At 39.3% G+C, this 12,803-nt stretch overlaps 1 long non-coding RNA gene across 1 annotated transcript in view; it reads right to left on the minus strand.

Annotated features, from left to right (window-relative positions):
• LOC122455730 overlaps positions 1 to 11,803 on the minus strand; it is a 72,701-nt gene extending 60,898 nt beyond the window's left edge. Inside the window, exons 1-2 of the long non-coding RNA XR_006274170.1 lie at positions 11,661 to 11,803; positions 8,878 to 8,979 (exon numbers count right to left, since the gene is read on the minus strand). This is a non-coding gene — a long non-coding RNA (uncharacterized LOC122455730). The remainder of the gene's footprint in view (positions 1 to 8,877; positions 8,980 to 11,660) is intronic.
• Between the last annotated feature and the right edge of the window lie 1,000 nt (positions 11,804 to 12,803).

The raw sequence follows: 12,803 nt of genomic DNA on the forward strand, positions 1-12,803 counted from the left end.
AGGATATAAATATGTTCTATGTATAGGATGTAATTAAATTGAACAACCTGATGTCTTACTTCCAGATAAATCCATTTTATTAAACTAACTGTCTGTTCCCATTCTTCTATATTAAGTTCTTTACCTAAATCTCTCCCACTTTTCTCTTTAACTTCCAATTTGCCTTTGTCTAAGGATACTGACAATGTTCCATGTAGCCTTGAAATCAATTTAGTGAGACAGTCTCTTTGTACAACAATTTTTCAATCTGTGACATTTGCATTTCTATACTTTTCTTTAATTCACAAAGAATAGCATGTCTTATTCGAAGGAAAAAGCTGAGCTCCGGAAATATTAAAATCTACAAATTGGTCAAATGATTTAAAATGTCCATCCTTAAACAAATCTTTAATATAAATGATCCCTCTTTGTTGCCAAGTTCTAAAAACTCCATATTTAATATACATGAAAGGTCTTCATTATAATAAAATAGAATCAAGGGAGACAATTTCTCATTCCAGCCCATGAATTTATGCACTTTTCCCATATTTCTAAAGAGTAAGAAATAGTTAATCTTTTCCCCAAGACTTTGTTTCTTACCTATATATTTAAATATCTGCTATTATCAACCCAAGTTCAAATTTTGCAAGAATCCTCTTCCATAAATCAGGCAAGAATTTAGTCTTGTCAATATCACCTAGAAATATGACCTAGAAATGATCCTCCTCTCATGTTGCAACTGAAAGATACTTACTGAGACTTACTTTCTTTTTATTGCAATAACTTTTCAGTGTAGCTTTCCTGTATCTTCAAACGTACTCTGTTCTCTTTATCAGTTCTCAAAATGTGCATAAAATTCTTTTTATTGTAATTACATAAATTAAAAAAGTTAAAATAATAATGGGTGAGGTTCACCTAGAAAGAAACTAGGGAAGTAGTAAAATGAATAATAATCTTCAACTCAAGTGTGCATTGTAGCTATGGTGTTAAGGCTACAGAGTCAATAAAGTTGGAACAATCAACTTAAACTTGCTGACCCCCCTGAAATAAACCCAGACTGGTTACATTGGGCTAATTTCATCAGCACTAAGAGTTAACCAATGTCATACTAAAATGGAATTGTCTCAACCAATCAGAGAGCAGGGATGCAGTAGCATTACTTTCTGTACCATTTTTCCCCCACTCACACAGTTCTTATTGGTTGTGATTGCCTGATTTGCATAAACACCATCTAATTATTTTTCAGTAATTGTACCGTACATGAATCCCTGTCTTCCGGCTAATAGTGGCTGTTAGCCAATGGAAGTGCAGGGATCAGCTTAAACACTGTACAATTAATAACTGTATATAAATATGCAAATCTCTCTACTCCAACTGGCGGCTGTCCCATCTCTGTTCTGATTTCTGCACTCAAATTCACCAAAGTGTATGACAGCAACAAAGATGGCTGACTCTAGCATCTCACTCTGGAAGCAGGAAAATGGCAACATGTTCATGAAGGAGGGGAAGAAAAGCCAAAGCAGCAATGAAAATGGGGCTGCCAAATTGATGAAAGGGAAAGTGTTGTTTTAAGAAAGTAAACCTCATTTTGACACATTTCAGTCCTTCATTGCACAATCTCCTCTTCCATGCCCACAGATCTCCAACACTCTGCTCTGCATAAGCCCTTTTTGCTAGAGGTGCTAAGTAACCAACAGATCAATAGGAAATTAGGGTGTTCAGCACTTCTGAAAAAGTTAGGCTTGTGTTCTGGGGACAAAAGTCCTCAGTTTTACCCCTCCTGTCCAGTCAATCCCAAACATTCAAAAATCACTAGTCAGGCCTCAAAATATCAGGAGATTGGTTTAAAATTCATGAGATTTTTAAAATAGTAAATATGGGGGCTCTTTCTATTTGCTTTTCGGTCTTTGAGCCTATTGAGTTCACATTTTCAAGCTTTTCTGAGCAACTGTGGGACTAGAAACTATGTTTGTGTGGTTTTTTAAAATGAAAGCTAAGATTCTCAGAGAATAGATGGACTCCAGGAGCTGGGGCTTTAGGAACAATAAGGAGACCAGGAGGTGGTATGACAGTATTTCTCAAGATAAAATATCATATTATGAGACGGTTAATTTAGAGGTGGGTCCATGCCACAGAATTGGAACCTAATCCAAAAGTTTAGAGTTGATTTAGATCCATTGCCCTGGCTTGGTACCATCCCTAGATTAATGATGCTAACTAATGCAGGATTTTTTGCTATAGCCTACTAAACTACCATGTTCAAAGTCTCTAAAAGTTAGTAGGTACAAAAGCTTATTTGCTTAAGTATATCTAATGATATTTAGATTTCAAATGAGTTTTTATTCTAACATCAAAGAGACATACTACAGAATTGCACCTTGGAAAATGAGCCGTCATCATATCTTGGGCAATCATATTTTTACCTGCTCAGGTAATGAACTAATAATAAATAGCATCACCTAACCCTATACTAGTGCCATTCATCCCAAAGGATCTCTAAGCACTTCTCAAATGATGGGTCAATCCTGCAAATACTTATGTGAGTACTCCTTTTCCACCCCAGTAGTCCATCTGATAACTCATGTGAGTGTCTCAGGATCAGGCCCTATATGCAGGATTCGCTTCTGCCACTGCTAAGGTGCAGCTACTTCTGGGGTGGAATGCAGAAGTTGGTTACCCAATGTGAATTGGGAGTGGGAACCACAGCACATAGCAGGTCACTATTAAGCTGGAAGATTGGAGAGAGTGAGCAGCGGACTGGAGAGAGTGAGCCAAATTGGGCATTGGGGTGAATCTACTGTTAGTCCCCAAAGATATGAATGGTATTTTAAGTGAGGGATTTCCCCTTAGTGGAGGAGAATCTGAAATTAAATCCCCAAGTGAACTGGCAGTGGTTGGTTCAGAGTTATTTCACCTCTGCTGTGATGGATTTCACTGGTGACACATCTGAGCCGGATACTGTGTCTTGTACTGTATGGCTTACAAGCCAGAGGAAACAACACAGCACAGCGCAGCAGTATTTGCATGACATTGTGTACTAGTCAGGGATTTCCCATTTCCTGCATTGTTCACAGCTAGCTGCAGTGATTCTTCAAAGTTAGCACATAATCTTAGTACAAAGAAAAAGACATTTGGTTATTGTTTTGGACATTAAGCACTTTGGGTACCGCAGCATGGATCTGAATTCCATTAAACTACATCACAAGCTACAATGACAGTGAATTTGTTGAGACCTGTACCACCCCATGTGATCTGCCTGGATATTCCTATATTTCTCATCATGGCAGCATCTGAGCAGCTCACAAACATTCATGAATTTATCCTCGCAACCTACTGCCAGGAAAGGGAGCATTACCATCTTCATCTTACAGATGGGGAAACTGAGCCATACAGCCAGTCGCTCACACAAGATATCTGTAGCAGGGCCATGAAAGGAAACCAGATTTTCTGAGTCCCAAGGAAGCGCCTGATCCACAAGACCATTCTTCCCCTATGCTCCCCATGCTGTGCACACACAATGCCAACAGATGCAGATGGGAGTTATCCACACAGACAGAGGGGAAATTAGTTCCCAAAGCGACCAGGATAGTAGAGGTGGCACTGTTCTGTTTCAGGGCAGTTTGCCTTCCTACAGAATTTTCAGGGAAACTCACCTGTATGTGAATTTTTGCATATTTTCACAGCAGAACAACTTCTTCTCAGAAGTGGCCCTGGTTTTGCTTGAAAGTTTATGTTTTAAACAGAAAACAGGTCTGTAAAGGGGCTGCCCATTAGGATCTCACTCTAAACCCTCCAGTCACTAATGGTGCAGAGGGTCCTAATTTTGTATTCATAACAAGCAGAAGTAAAATCAACTGTGCTGTATTTCACTGTGAATGTTTCAGTGACATTAGACTTATCTGCAGCATTTTAGGGATTATAAGGTTAAAACTGATAGTCACTGGATAGATCCTCATGCTGGGTGGTAAAAATTTACACCTCGCCAGATTCTCATCCCAATTACACCAAGGTAATTCTCAGTAGCTCCAATGAAGTCAAGTAAGTTACTCTAGATTTTTATCTGGGCAACTGAGAGCAGCATCTAGCCCACTATAAATATCAGCCGATGCAGGAGGTTCATTAGAACCCCTTCGACCCTACATGTGTTGGGGTCTTTGGGGGACATCATCAACAAATGGAGATCATTTCACATACAGAAGCAAAGATTCAAGGTCTGGTCTTGAACTGCAAATCTGTTACCCTGAAAACAAATGCAATCTCAGTGAGCTAAAATTGCACATCACATGAACGGTTGAAAATGAGAGGGTGAGGGATATCATGAGAATTTTACTTTTCTATTACATTCTTCCCAAGATGTTGTTATTGTACAATAAAATACTATTTTTCTATTACATGCAGTGACATGTAACCAGGTCAGTATTTTGCTGTAAGAGATCCTAGTAAAAATAAGCATTGGGTTTGATTCTCTGCTGCCCCACACCTACTGAAATCATTTATACCAGTGCAGAGAGAGTGTAAAATGCTATCCATTCAGAATGGTAGCATTTTACCCCCCACTTTGCACTAGTGCAAGGGACTGCACCAGGCAATGGAAAATCAAACCTATTAAGTATTAGGCATAGCAACATGAGGAGATGCACTAAGAAGTGAGGAGGCATTGTTACCACTAAGATGACTGTTGCTATTGTAGAAGATATAATACATATGGAAGAACAGGGAACAGTTTCTCTCTCCCCACGCAGTTTATTTTACTTTCTAGTTATAAGTGTTTCACATAACCTCTAAACAGGGGGGCAAAGTCACCCAGGCATAACTCCATTTACTTCAATGGATTTACACCAAGATTGAATTTGCCCTACTGTCTTTGAGATGAGAAAGAAAATCTGATCTTTGGTGGTTATATTTTCTTAAATTTGAAAGATCCCTAAATGAATGTGCCAGGGTTGTACTAGCAATTGTATGTGCATTTAAACGTGGGTGATTGTAAATATAGGTAAGGGCAGTAATCAACCAGGTGGCTACACGCTACCCTGAACATGAGCAATTAAGCACATGGACAATTTTCTCCCAGAGGTTTGTTATTTCATAGCCAATTACCCAGGCAGCTTCACCCCACTTTGAACTGTGTGTGGAGTATGGGCAGTGTATGCATCTGGGCCGTCAATAGATTCCCTGTAGCTTTGGCCATCAACCCTATTCATCTTTTTTCTAAAGTAGTTACAGCATCCACCTGCCTTTCAGTATTTAACTCCTTCATTTGTGAAGAAGCAAGCAGAAAATTTGAACCAAGAGCTATTTTTATCTGTGTAATAGCCAAGGCAATTTGAACATGATGTGTCTGTGAATCTCTGTGTTCAGCAATCTGCTGTATCTTCAAAATATCAAACTCTAGAGTGCAAAAAGAAAAGGAGTACTTGTGGCACCTTAGAGACTAACAAATTTATTTGAGCATAAGCTTTCGTGAGCTACAGCTCACTTCATCGGATGCATTCTGTTTGCGAATACAAACTAACACGGCTGCTACTCTGAAACTCTAGAGTAAATGCAGTTTGTTAAACATACACACCCACTAGTGCTGGTCTTTCTAGTCAGAACTCTGTCTTGTTTAGGAGGTAGTTCTAATGGTAAAAATATGCAGTCACAAGGAAGATTGATCAAATGAAGCATGGGGTCATACCCAGAGAGGATACTATATGATAGCTTATAATAATGAAAGCTCACTTGGAGACCCACTTACATAATACATTAATAATATAATTATATCTTAAAAATTAATGGAGTCAGCTAAATATCTATAGATCTAGATATGAGAGGGAGAATACAGACACACTAATATATATGTATATATATGTGTATGCATAATGTTTGAGTGTATATGTATAAACAGGGCAATAAATATAATTTGTACACACGCATGTATGTTCCAAACAAATAAGTACATTAAAAGAGCATGAAGGTTGCAATATTAAGCACTCAAAAGTCAGGAAACACCAAGGTTGCCATGCAACCTTATCTCTGCCCTGTTGTGCATGTACACTGAAATACAATGGATTATATGATCACATGTTCTCTGGAATACCCCTGTGTCATTCAAGCCACGATCCAGCAAAGCACTTGAGCCTATGCTTAACCTCTAAGCCAGTGAATAGTCCCATTGACATCAAAAGCTGAAAAACAATATGTGTGCATGAACTGAAAAGGCCAGATTGTCTCCTTAGGTCTATCCCTTTGCAGCACTTAGAGACGTAAAGAGCCAGATTCTGACCACATTGCCAGGAGAGAATTCACCTGTCATAGTAGAAGTCTCTGCTGGGCATGGATAGGTTGACTCCAGCCCCTATGACTACCTCCACCAATGGTGTAGGAGGCATCAAGAGCTCCATTTCACTGATCCTATCCTGGAATAAGGTCCATTAATGACCCTACATCAGTGGGGTAACTTAGAACTGCCCAAAAGCTTCTCTAAGCATCACAGGGGCCAACCCAGCTGTAAGAATCAGGGAGCCAGTTGCAGCTTTCTGATAGTAAGCTCTGCCCCCATCATCCCCAGGGGCTCAGCAGTGCTCTGGCACACAAGAGAATCTGCACTAAAGTCTGCACAAATAGGCAGAGTTAAGGTTGCATAAGCAACCTTAACCTTGATATTGCCTGACTTTGGAGTTCTTCACTTCATAACCCTGGTGTCCTTTTAATAGCATTTTTGACATGGAAACTTAGATTTTATTTAGAAAAAAGTGAAAGAACAAAAAGATTCCATTGTGTGAAATTATTTCCTAGACTGCAACCACATGCTCTGTCCTGCACTACGCGTGCCCATTGATATCACAGAGAAAGAGGCAGGACTCCTGCAGACTTGCCAGGTTTTGATTTCCAGATTTTCATCACGAAAACAGAAAGCTTTCAACAAAATAAAAATTTTCCACAAAAGTTCTCCTTTTGATCGAAAAACCATTTCTCATTGAAAATATGTTTTAATGAAAAACATTTTGACAGGCTCTTAAAAGACCATAAAAAGGTCATTCAAATAATTTTACTCAGCTTTACTTTGAACCATTCAACCAGGGATCCTAAGGACCACTGAGAAAAATTCAGAATTTCCACCCCCTCGGAAATCAACTTTTGATTTCAGCCCAAATTGGAATAAAAGTTGAAATATCAAAAAAAAATTGCAGAACAAGATATTCTAAAAATTTTTGATTTAAAAAAGAATCTGTTGTCTTTTTTAACGGCCAGACTCGCTGACTGGATTATATCTGTCACAATGCACTCACAGTCACGTAACTGCCATGGTGCATCATGCAGCTTGATCAGAGGGAAGTCCACTTTGCATCATGAGAGAGGCAGTCCTCCAGGGATCCCAGCTCACAGAAGAGAATGGGGGCTCAAACTACAATTCACATGTGCCATATTAGGGAAATGTAGCTTCACGTTGGACTGACCCAAAGTGAAATATTTCATTGTGATATTCAGCATGGAAAATTTCAATTTTGCAGAAACGGCATTTTCCATCAGAAATTCGTTTCAGTAGAAAATTCCTGACCAGCCCTCATCCCCAGGCCATTTATGAACATAAACTAAAGCTCACAGCACCTCTCTGAAGCAGGTGAATATTATTGTCCCCAACTTACACGTGTAGAAACAGAAGCAGGGAAGGATTAATGTGACTTTCTCAAAGCTACCTAGGAAGTCAGCGGAAGAGACCACCAGGTTCCTACTTCTCCCAAAGCACATTAGAAATCACTTCCACAGCACAGACTGAGTATAATATGTTGATGAGTTGTACATTATATATACTTTTTAGGTTTTTAATGAGGTGACTCTTCACCTTGGCAGCTGAGTGTTATGCAATTAAACCCAGAAGTATCTTATATCTAATGAAAATGTAGGTTCTTGGATGTAGAATTTGCCCATTTTTAGTGTATTTTGAAAATTAGGGTCTATATCCCCCAATTACACAAACACACGCACACAAAAGTGCTGAACAGGGCTAGGAACCTCTGTAAGTTTCCTCCTGTGGAAGTTTTTGCTACACAGTTCATTCCACTAGAAGGGCAGAGATAGCCAATAGCTGAGGATCTTGGGCAATATTTGTAATTTAGGTGCCATAAGCAGCAGAGAATTTGTGCAGGCCAGCCAGATAAGAGAAAAGAGTTCATAACCCACAAATGGATCCTGGACCAATATTTCAATCATTTCAATTGGAGATGGATTAATATCAGTATCTATCTATAACCTGACAAAATACCAATGTGGCTAGAATGGCTGCACACATCTGCTCTTCGCTGTGCCATCTTCAGGAATGAACCTGTCATTTGAAACATTATTTGAATAAAACAGATAAAAAATTTGTAATGGTTGAAAATCTAATGGAATATATCTGTGAGTTAGAAAATAATAGCAATGCCCCAGGGAAGCATGAACCATAAGTTTACTTATGTTAAATAAGTAATCATATGAGTTATTAAGACAGTCCCAATGAGTGGCAAACTCCAACTCCCAGCTGATTCATACTAACAATTAGTCAGTTACCACCGTTTATAATACAATTCTGTCCATCACAGCCACCATTCATTTATAAAATTAGATACAACCCATTTAATAAATATAACAATTAAATTACACGTGCCATTTAATATAAAGTGGAAGGGGTTATGGAAAGGGAAAGAGGCATCTTTTTGAAGAGGTCACAGCAAAGAGAAGGGCAAACTTACCCTGATGTTTGCACTACAAGTTGTATATTTCAGCAGTGGAAAAGTTAATATTATTGTCTTATCTGCTAAACATCACCACAATGCAGGGCCTTTAAGTGTCACTATTGTAAACCCATACTGCAACTTTAAAACTTCCAGAATTAATTCAAGTTTATAGAAGTATAAAAAAAGATATATTGATTTTTACATTTTCTTGCTGCTTTAGGCCATATTTGTATCTCAGTGTTTACACTGGTGTAAATCAGGAATAACTCCCCAAATTTAATCCTTCTGGATTTATGCTGTGCCACTGTAACAGAAAAGAAATTCTAACCCTTTGTTTTATGTTTCTACAGTATTATTCAAATTTTTAAATTAATTTAAAATTATATATTTGAAATGTAGCTACTTTTAGAACTTTCACCAATTAAGTTCATATTCACATTAAAGTTACAGATTTTAAAGATATTATATCAAATGTTGACATAAATTATAAAAAAAAGTCTTTTAAATTGTCCTGTAAAGATCCTACTTGCTTAAAATATAGAGTTACAAGGCATGGGTACATGCACACTTTTTATTCACAAAACAGACATACATAAATCAGATGATTCTTTCTCTTTTGAAAATGAAGTTGAACTAAAAAGTCATTCATTTCACAATTACTGTCTGGATTGAAGGTATCTGAACAGACATGCTTTAGGGAAGTACACTGATACATTTTTATCACATGGCTGTGGCATGCGAAATATCACCAAACATACTGTGCAATCTTGAGTTGAACGAGACTATTCACATTTAAAAAGTTAAGTATGTGTGAAAGTGTTTGCAGAATTGGGGTCTTATCTTTTGGGCTAAGTCTTATCACCCTTTCTGAAGCATGGGACTCCAGGGACATTTCATTAATGAAAGAGTATTAAAGCAAATGTCTTCAGTCCAGATCTGCAATGAGATATACAGTCAAACTTCAGTGCCTGCATGAAGCCCCACAGAACTCAGTGGGCCATCTTTTGGGTATCTCTTTGCAGAATCAGGACCTAAATATTTTCCCCATTGATGAAGAGCACAGTTCTCAAGAGAGCTACAGTACATCAGCAAAAACATAACGGATGCATCTAAAACTATGCTGTTCAAACCTGAACTTGTAGATTTTGCTGAAAAGAATGTAAAACTGAAGTCTGCAGAAGAACAAGTTTCCACCTTAGAACTCATCCCACTGTAACAAGCTGAAAGGCCAAGCAGTCTCCAACCAGATGATCTCACAAACAACTTGGACTGTAACACCTTGGAACAACAAGGCGAGTTATAAGCAGAGTAATAATAAACTTATTTTTTGTTCAGGTAATTCAGTTTACAGCCATACAATCCCATATATGTTCTTTTTTATTATTTTTTAAACAACTTTACTGTGCATTGCTCAATCTCTAGCTATTTAGTAGGTGCTCTTATTTTAATTTCAGTCATTTCCCCCATAAATACACCACAAAACATTCGCTGTTGCGTTGTTCTATTTTGAAATCAATTGCCGCTAAGGTAAGACTCGTTAGCCATTCTCCAGCACTGATAAAATATGTTCTGTAAAGTGTCTTGTCAACAGAGTGGGGATACTGCTAAGAAAGGTTCATTTGTTTCATTTTGGTGGTGAAATTTGCACCTTTGTCCACAAGATGGCAGACTATGATGCAGTTTTCATTACATAGGGGGTGACCAACTGGAAAGTTTCCCTCTCAAATGACAGCAGCCCCAGTAGCTAAGGTAACATTTGCTTTACATTATAATACACACTAATTAATCGTTAATGATCCCAGAAGTATGCTGGCAAAAAATGCTCTTGCTATGGCTTGGCACAGTGGGGGCTTTCAATATTTATGTTATTAGGTACACATGTTCCACTGCTGGATTTCAACCTTTCAACTCTAGAACATCCATTAAGTGTTTTTAATTAATATAATTACTCGCTAAAAGATCTGTGTGGTCAAAAATTATATTAACATTTTATACCTTATGTGAAAAAAAGCTTGAAGTTACATCACCAAATGCGACCAAGAAGAGTGCCTTCTTGGGAAACAAAATAAGATTTCTTCATGTTATAGCTGCTGCTAAAGCTAATGCAAAATTGATCAGACTCCAGCTCCTAGGTGCATAATCTAGTCTTGGTGCATAATCTAATCTAGGTGCATAAAATAGTCTAGTCCGACTATTTCATCTTGTCCACATTGAATGCAACTTCTCTCAGTGTCATCAAATTAGCCTTGGCGGTTGGTGCCACCTGCTACAAACGTCTGAGTTGCATTACATAGAAAGGATTTTTGACACTTATATAGTGCTTTTTAAACGAGAATCTATAAGCAATTTACAAAGATTAACTAAGCCTTATACAAATTCTGCAAAGAAAACAAAAGGTGCTTTAATTCACTCCACCTATTACCTCTGGGCTGGAATATAAAAGATGATTAACAGCTTTGAGAAACCCATCTCAATAATTTAGGACAAGAAGCGAGGACTATTATGTCCAAATGACACCACAGAGGGAATTCTGTTTGGTGCTGGAGTTAATACGTGTACTCTTATAAAGATATTGTTAGTGACTGTAAGTGGCTTGGACCTTGGTTTCACATCCCATTCAAGATATAGATTTGAAATGGTGAATTTCCCTAGCACAACCCTCCCACACCAAATCTCACAGCATGGGTATGTATTTCCTTGGGCTTTCCACCACTTTGCCCTCCACCATTCTCACATGTGCACCCAAGAGACAAACACCCAGAAATGGATACGCTGACAGCCCTGCAACCAGTATGCTCATTTTAAGAGGTGCCAATTGAATGAACAAAGTTGCCTTAAACAGTCATCAGAGGTTCCCCCCGTATGTCCTTGGTTGGCATAAAACTTCTCCCCAGCTCTCAGACACACACTGCCCTGCCCACTCTCTCTTAAATGGGGAATTTTTCAAATATAAGCAAACCAAACACAAACAAATCTTCAGCTCACCCTTCTCAGCCAGCTTCCTTCTCCTTCTGGAACAGCAGCCCCAGGGCTACTTCCCTGAGCACCTTGCTCCAGGCCCCCAGCACAGGAGTTAGCTCCACTCCTCTGGGGCTGGAGACACAGCCTGCCCCACTCTGTCCACCACTTCCTGCCCCCCACCCATCTTCAGAGCCCCAGGTGTAGCCCTGCCCCCTTTAATTGGTTCAGTTGGGGCCACCCGCTCTGACACAGGGATGCTGGACCTAGTTTATTCACAGGGACCAGCTACCCTGTGACAGCCACCACTTGCTCCCTTTCAGTGTGGGTGCGTTCTGATAAAGAGGGTTCTGATGGGTGCGATGACACTGCACTTTATTCCAGAAGTCCTGGGCTGGCAGAATGGTTCCTGGGGATCATTCCATATGAGATAAATTAGAGCAGCCTTCAGGCCTATGCAATGAAGCAAACCTCCTGGAAACCTGTCCCATCCTGGGCTGTCATTCTAAAAAGCCTGCCTGGGCATTTGCAACCTGTGAATCCTAATAATTTGAAAACCTTTTCAAAAGCCGTAAGTTAAAAGCAGAAATAAGGCCTTTCCAGTCTGCTGGTCTCCCAATCTAAACCTTATGAGGTGAAGGCGGTGGGTGGAGGTGGGGTCTGACAAGCATTTAGGAAAGGTGTAAATGACCAGGGCTGCTATCTCAGATGGTTTGTTTACGCTCCCAGGAATTCAAGTTGAAGTAGCCAATAAATATTTGTTTAAAGATCTTGTTCTGCCAATAACCATTAAGCGGGAGAAGGAGGGATCTCTGTCAGTCACCCTGGGAGCACTTCATTGACCAGGACACTCAGAAGAATGACTGACAGACACATGGGATGGGTTTAAATGGCAGGCTGCAACTGTATTAATTAAACTTTGGGGAAGGCACTCCATTGCCCTTCTCAGCTCTCATGTACCAGGCATTTAATTGGTTCCAGTGTTACCATGGTTTAACTGGTTCCAAGACTGTTACCAGGAGCCAATCAACTCAGGATAGTCTAGTCCCTGCCCAGTCTAGTCCACGGACTCAGTTGCATTCTGCAACCTCTACCTGCCCCTACTGCATGGGGCTGGGGGCAAGTAACAGAGGCCACAAGGTTGGGCAGGGGAAGCTGAGGCAGTAAAGA

The sequence above is a fragment of the Dermochelys coriacea genome, chromosome 9 (genome assembly GCF_009764565.3).
Source record: "Dermochelys coriacea isolate rDerCor1 chromosome 9, rDerCor1.pri.v4, whole genome shotgun sequence".
Lineage (NCBI taxonomy): Eukaryota > Metazoa > Chordata > Testudines > Dermochelyidae > Dermochelys > Dermochelys coriacea.